Source organism: Lolium perenne, chromosome 6 (assembly GCF_019359855.2).
Source record: "Lolium perenne isolate Kyuss_39 chromosome 6, Kyuss_2.0, whole genome shotgun sequence".
NCBI lineage: Eukaryota > Viridiplantae > Streptophyta > Magnoliopsida > Poales > Poaceae > Lolium > Lolium perenne.
This window is the reverse complement of record NC_067249.2, coordinates 149,388,513-149,394,685: the sequence shown is the minus strand read 5'-3', so window position 1 is coordinate 149,394,685 and position 6,173 is coordinate 149,388,513.

The following is a 6,173-nucleotide window of genomic DNA, read 5'->3' as shown; positions in this document are numbered from 1 at the left end:
CGTGGTGTCGGTGATGGTGGAGAAGTCCGGCAGAGCTTCGCTAAGTGTGCGGGACGTGGTGGAGGAAAGAGGCCGCTAGGGTTTGGGGAGAGGGGGGCGCCGGCCACTAAGGGGTGCGGCCACCTTGGTGGTTCTTGGGTGGCCGGCCCCCTCCCCTTGGCCCCTCATTATATAGGTGGAACCCCAAGTGTTGGTCTCCAAGTCTTCGAATAAGACCCGAACCAAAAACCTTCCATATGGTGGGGAAACCTACCCAAGCTAGGACTCCCACTAGAGGTGGGGTTTCCACCTCCCATATGGGGGGGTGGCCGGCCCCCTAAGGGGGAGTCCACTTGGGACTCCTCCCCCACTAGGGTTGGCCGGCCATGGAGGTGGAGTCCCATGTGGACTCCACCTTCCTTGGTGGTTTCTTCCGGACTTTTCTAGAACCTTCTAGAACCTTCCATAGAACCTTCCGAATCATTTTAATTCACATAAAATGACATCCTATATATGAATCTTATTCTCCGGACCATTCCGGAACTCCTCGTGATGTCCGGGATCTTATCCGGGATTCCGAACAAATATTCGAACTCCATTCCATATTCAAGTTCTACCATTTCAACATCCAACTTTAAGTGTGTCACCCTACGGTTCGTGAACTATGCGGACATGGTTGAGTACTCACTCCGACCAATAACCAATAGCGGGATCTGGAGATCCATAATGGCTCCCACATATTCAACGATGACTTTAGTGATTGAATGAACCATTCACATATAATACCAATTCCCTTTGTCACGCGATATTTTACTTGTCCGAGGTTTGATCTTCGGTATCACTCTATACCTTGTTCAACCTCGTCTCCTGACAAGTACTCTTTACTCGTACCGTGGTATGTGGTCTCTTATGAACTTATTCATATGCTTGCAAGACATTTAGACGACATTCCACCGAGAGGGCCCAGAGTGTATCTATCCGTCATCGGGATGGACAAATCCCACTGTTGATCCATATGCCTCAACACATACTTTCCGGATACTTAATCCCACCTTTATAACCACCCATTTACGCAGTGGTGTTTGGTGTAATCAAAGTACCTTTCCGGTATAAGTGATTTACATGATCTCATGGTCATAAGGACTAGGTAACTATGTATCGAAAGCTTATAGCAAATAACTTAATGGCGAGATCTTATGCTACGCTTAATTGGGTGTGTCCATTACATCATTCATATAATGATATAACCTTGTTATTAATAACATCCAATGTTCATGATTATGAAACTAATCATCCATTAATCAACAAGCTAGTTTAAGAGGCATACTAGGGACTTCTTGTTGTCTATATATCACACATGTACTAATGTTTCGGTTAATACAATTATAGCATGGTATATAAACATTTATCATAAACATAAAGATATATATAATAACTACTTTTATTATTGCCTCTTGGGCATATCTCCAACAGTCTCCCACTTGCACTAGAGTCAATAATCTAGATTACATTGTAAGGTACCTAACACCCATGGCATTCTGGTGTTGGTCATGCTTTGCCCTAGGGAGAGCTTTAGTCAACGGATCTGCTACATTCAGATCAGTGTGTACTTTGCAAATCTTTACTTCTCCATCTTCGATGTACTCGCGAATCGAATGATAACGCAGCTTGATATGCTTCAGCCTCTTGTGTGACCTTGGTTCTTGTGCATTGGCGATGGCACCCATGTTGTCACAATAGATGACTAGTGGGTCCAATGCACTAGGAACCACACCGAGCTCTACAATGAACCTCTTCATCCATACCGCTTCGGATGAAGCCTCCGGCCGCTATGTACTCCGATTCTGTTGAGGATTTCGCCACCGTGCCTTGCTTCAAGCTTGCCCGACTTACTGCGGCACCATTCAATATAAACACGTACCTGCATCGTGACTTAGAGTCATCAGGATCAGTGTTCCAACTTGCATCGATGTAACTTGTTACAACGAGCTCTTGGTCACCTCCATAACAAAGAAACATATCCTTAGTTCTTTTCAAGTACTTCAGGATATTCTTGACCGATGTCCAGTGTTCCATTCCTGGATCACTTTGATATCTGCTAGTCAAACTAACAGCATGTGCTATATCCGGTCTTGTACATAGCATGGCATACATGATAGAGCCTACTGCCGAGGCATAGGGGATCTGACTCATCCTTTCTCTTTCTTCTGCCGTAGCCGGACCTTGAGTCTTACTCAAGACCTTGACTGGTAACATAGGTAAAAACCCTTTCTTACTTTCGTCCATTCTAAACTTCTTTAGAATCTTGTCCAGGTATGTACTCTGTGATAGCCCTATTAGGCGTCTTGATCTATCTCTATAAATCTTGATGCCTAATATATACGATGCTTCACCAAGGTCTTTCATTGAAAAACTGTTATTCAAATAACCTTTTACACTGCTTAATAGTTCTATATCATTCCCAATCAATAATATGTCATCTACATATAATATTAGGAATGCTACAGAGCTCCCACTCACTTTCTTGTAAATACAGGCCTCTCCATGACACTGTATAAACCCGAAGTCTTTGATCACCTTATCAAAGCGTCTGTTCCAACTTCTTGATGCTTGCTTCAGTCCATAAATTGAACGCTGAAGTTTGCATACTTTGTCAGCATTTTTAGGATCGACAAAACCTTTGGGTTGTACCATATACAATTCTTCCTCAATGTCTCCATTAAGGAACGCCATTTTGACATCCATCTGCCAAATCTCATAATCGAAAAATGCAGCTATTGCTAACAAAATCCTTACGGATTTTAGCTTCGCTACAGGTGAGAAAGTCTCATCGTAGTCAACACCTTGAATTTGTCGGAAACCCTTTGCGACAAGTCGAGCTTTATAGAAAGTAATATTAACATCAGCATCTGTTTTTCTCTTGAAGATCCATTTATTCTCGACAGCCTTGCGGCTATCAGGTAAGTCTACCAAAGTCCATACTTTGTTATCATACATGCATCCCATTTCGGATTTCATGGCTTCTTGCCATTTGTTGGAATCTGGGCTCATCATCGCTTCTTCATATGTCGCAGGGTCTTCATCATTGTTGTCCACAATCATGACATTTAGACAAGGATCATACCAGTCTGGAGTGACACGTTCCCTTGTCGATCTGCGAGGTTCAGTAGCTATCTCGTTTGAAGTTTCATGATCATTATCATTAGCTTCCTCTGTTGCCGGTGTAGGCGGCACAGGAACATCTTCCGATACTGCGCTACTCTAATCAACGAGCAGAGATTCTTCAATCTCATCGAGTTCTACTTTTCTTCCAGTCACTTCTTTAGTGAGAAATTCTTTCTCAAGAAAGGTTCCGTTCTTAGCAACAAAGATCTTGCCTTCGGATCTGTGATAGAAGGTGTACCCTATAGATTCCTTAGGGTATCCTATGAAGACGCATTTCTCCGCTTTGGGTTCTAGCTTGTCCGGTTGTAACTTTTTTACATAGGCTTCGCAACCCCAAACTTTCAGGAACGACAGCTTAGGTTTCTTATTAAACCATAATTCATACGGCGTCATTTCAACGGATTTTGATGGTGCTCTATTTAAAGTGAATGCGGCTGTCTCTAATGCATAACTCCAAAATGATAACGGCAAATCAGTAAGAGACATCATAGAACGAACCATATCTAAGAGAGTTCGATTACGACGTTCGGACACACCGTTTCGTTGTGGTGTTCCCGGCGGTGTCAATTGTGAAAGTATTCCGCATTTCTTTAAATGCATGCCAAACTCATAACTCATATATCCACCTCCGCGATCAGATCGTAGAAATTTAATCTTCTTGTTACGTTGATTTTCTACTTCACTTTGGAATTCCTTAAACTTCTCAAAAGTCTCGGATTTATGTTTCATGAAATAGATATACCCATATCTACTCAGATCATCTGTGAAGGTTAGAACATAACGATAACCACCGCGCGATGCTACACTCATTGGTCCGCACACATCGGTATGTATGATTTCCAATAAGTCAGTAGCTCGCTCCATAATACCAGAGAATGGAGTCTTAGTCATTTTTCCCATTAGACATGCTTCGCATCTATCAAGTGACTCAAAGTCAAGTGATTCAAGTAATCCATCGGTATGGAGTTTCTTCATGCGTTTCACTCCAATATGACCAAGACGACAGTGCCACATATAAGTAGAATTATCATTCAATTTAATTCGCTTAGCATCAATGTTATGTATATGTGTATCACTACTATCGAGATCTAACAGAAATAAGCCATTCTTTTCAGGTGCTCGACCATAAAAGATATTATTCATAAAAATAGAACAACCATTATTCTCAGACTTGAATGAATAACCGTCTTGCATTAAACAAGATCCAGATATAATGTTCATGCTCAACGCGGGTACAAAATAACAATTATTGAGGCTTAAAACTAATCCCGAAGGTAGATGTAGAGGAAGTGTGCAATAGCGATCACATCGACTTTGGATCCATTTCCAACGTGCATGGTCACTTCATCTTTTAGTAGTCTTCGTTTATTCTTTAGTTCCTGTTTCGAGTTACAAATATGAGCAACCGAACCAGTATCAAAAACCCAGGTACTAGTACGAGAACCAGTAAGATAAACATCTATAACATGTATATCAGATATACCTTCTTTCTTCTTCTTGACAAGGCCGCTCTTCAGATCCGCCAAATACTTGGAGCAATTACGCTTCCAGTGTCCCTTCTCCTTGCAGTAATAGCACTCAAAGATCAGGCTTAGGGCCAGTCTTAGGTTTCACAGGAGGCGTGGCAGCTTTCTTGCCACTCTTCTTGTTCTTGCCTTTAGACTTGCCCTGTTTCTTGAAGCTGGTGGTCTTGTTGACCATCAACACTTTGTGCTCTTTCTTGATCTCAATCTCAGCAGATTTCAGCATGGAGAAGAGTTCAGGTAACTCTTTGTTCATGTTCTGCATATTGTAGTTCATCACAAAGTTCTTGTAACTAGGTGGCAGTGATTGAAGGACACGATTAATCCCCAGTCTATTAGGAATCACTATTCCCAAGTCACTGAGTTTCTTCGCATGCCCGGTCATGGCGAGCATGTGCTCACTAACGGAGCTACCTTCTTCCATCATGCAGCTGAAGAAGTGTTTCGATGCTTCATAGCATTCCACGGCCGCATGAGTCTCAAATATAGTCTTCAACTCATTGATTAACTCATGTGGATCGTGGTGCTCAAAACGTTTTTGAAGATCGGCTTCCAGACTGCATAAGATGGCACACTGAACTTGAGAGTACCGAGTTTTCCGAGTTGCGTAAACAGCTTTTACTTCATCGGTTTCAGTTTCTGCAGGAGGGTCACCTAGCGGTGCATCAAGCACATATTGCAGATTTCCGCCATTGAGGAAAATCCTCACATGACGGAACCAGTCGGTGAAGTTGCTACCGTTGCTCTTAAGCTTTTCTTTCTCTAGGAACTGGTTAAAATTGATTGAGGACGCCATATCTACAACATATTTGCAATAGTTTAGACTAATGTTTATGACAAATTGAGTTCAAATTTTAATTCAATATAATTAAAAACTAGGTGAACTCCCACTCAAAACAATATCCCTCGCATTGTCTTAGTGATCACACGAACCAAATCCACCACACCAAGTCCGATCATCACGAGACAAGATGTAACTTCAATGGCGAACACTCAAAGTGTTCATCATATCAATCATATGTTTCATGCTCTACCTTTCGGTATCACGTGTTCCGAGACCATGTCTGTACATGCTAGGCTCGTCAAGGCCACCTTAGTATCCGCATGTGCAAAACTGGCTTGCACCCGTTGTATGCACTTGTTGATTCTATCACACCCGATCATCACGAGATGCTTCAACGACAAGTCTTGGCAACGGTGCTACTAAGGATGAACACTTTATTATCTTGAGATTTTAGTGAGAGGGATCATCTTATAATGCTACCGTCGCGATCTAAGCAAAATAAGATGCATAAAAGGATTAACATCACATGCAATTCATATGTGATATGATATGGCCCTTTTTTCTTTGCGCCTTTGATCTTCATCTCCAAAGCACGGACATGATCTCCATCATCAACGGGCATGATCTCCATCATCGTCGGCGAAGCACCAAGGTCAATGGCGCCGTCTTCATGATTGTCCTCCATGTAGCAACTATTACAACTACTTTGAAATACTACTCAA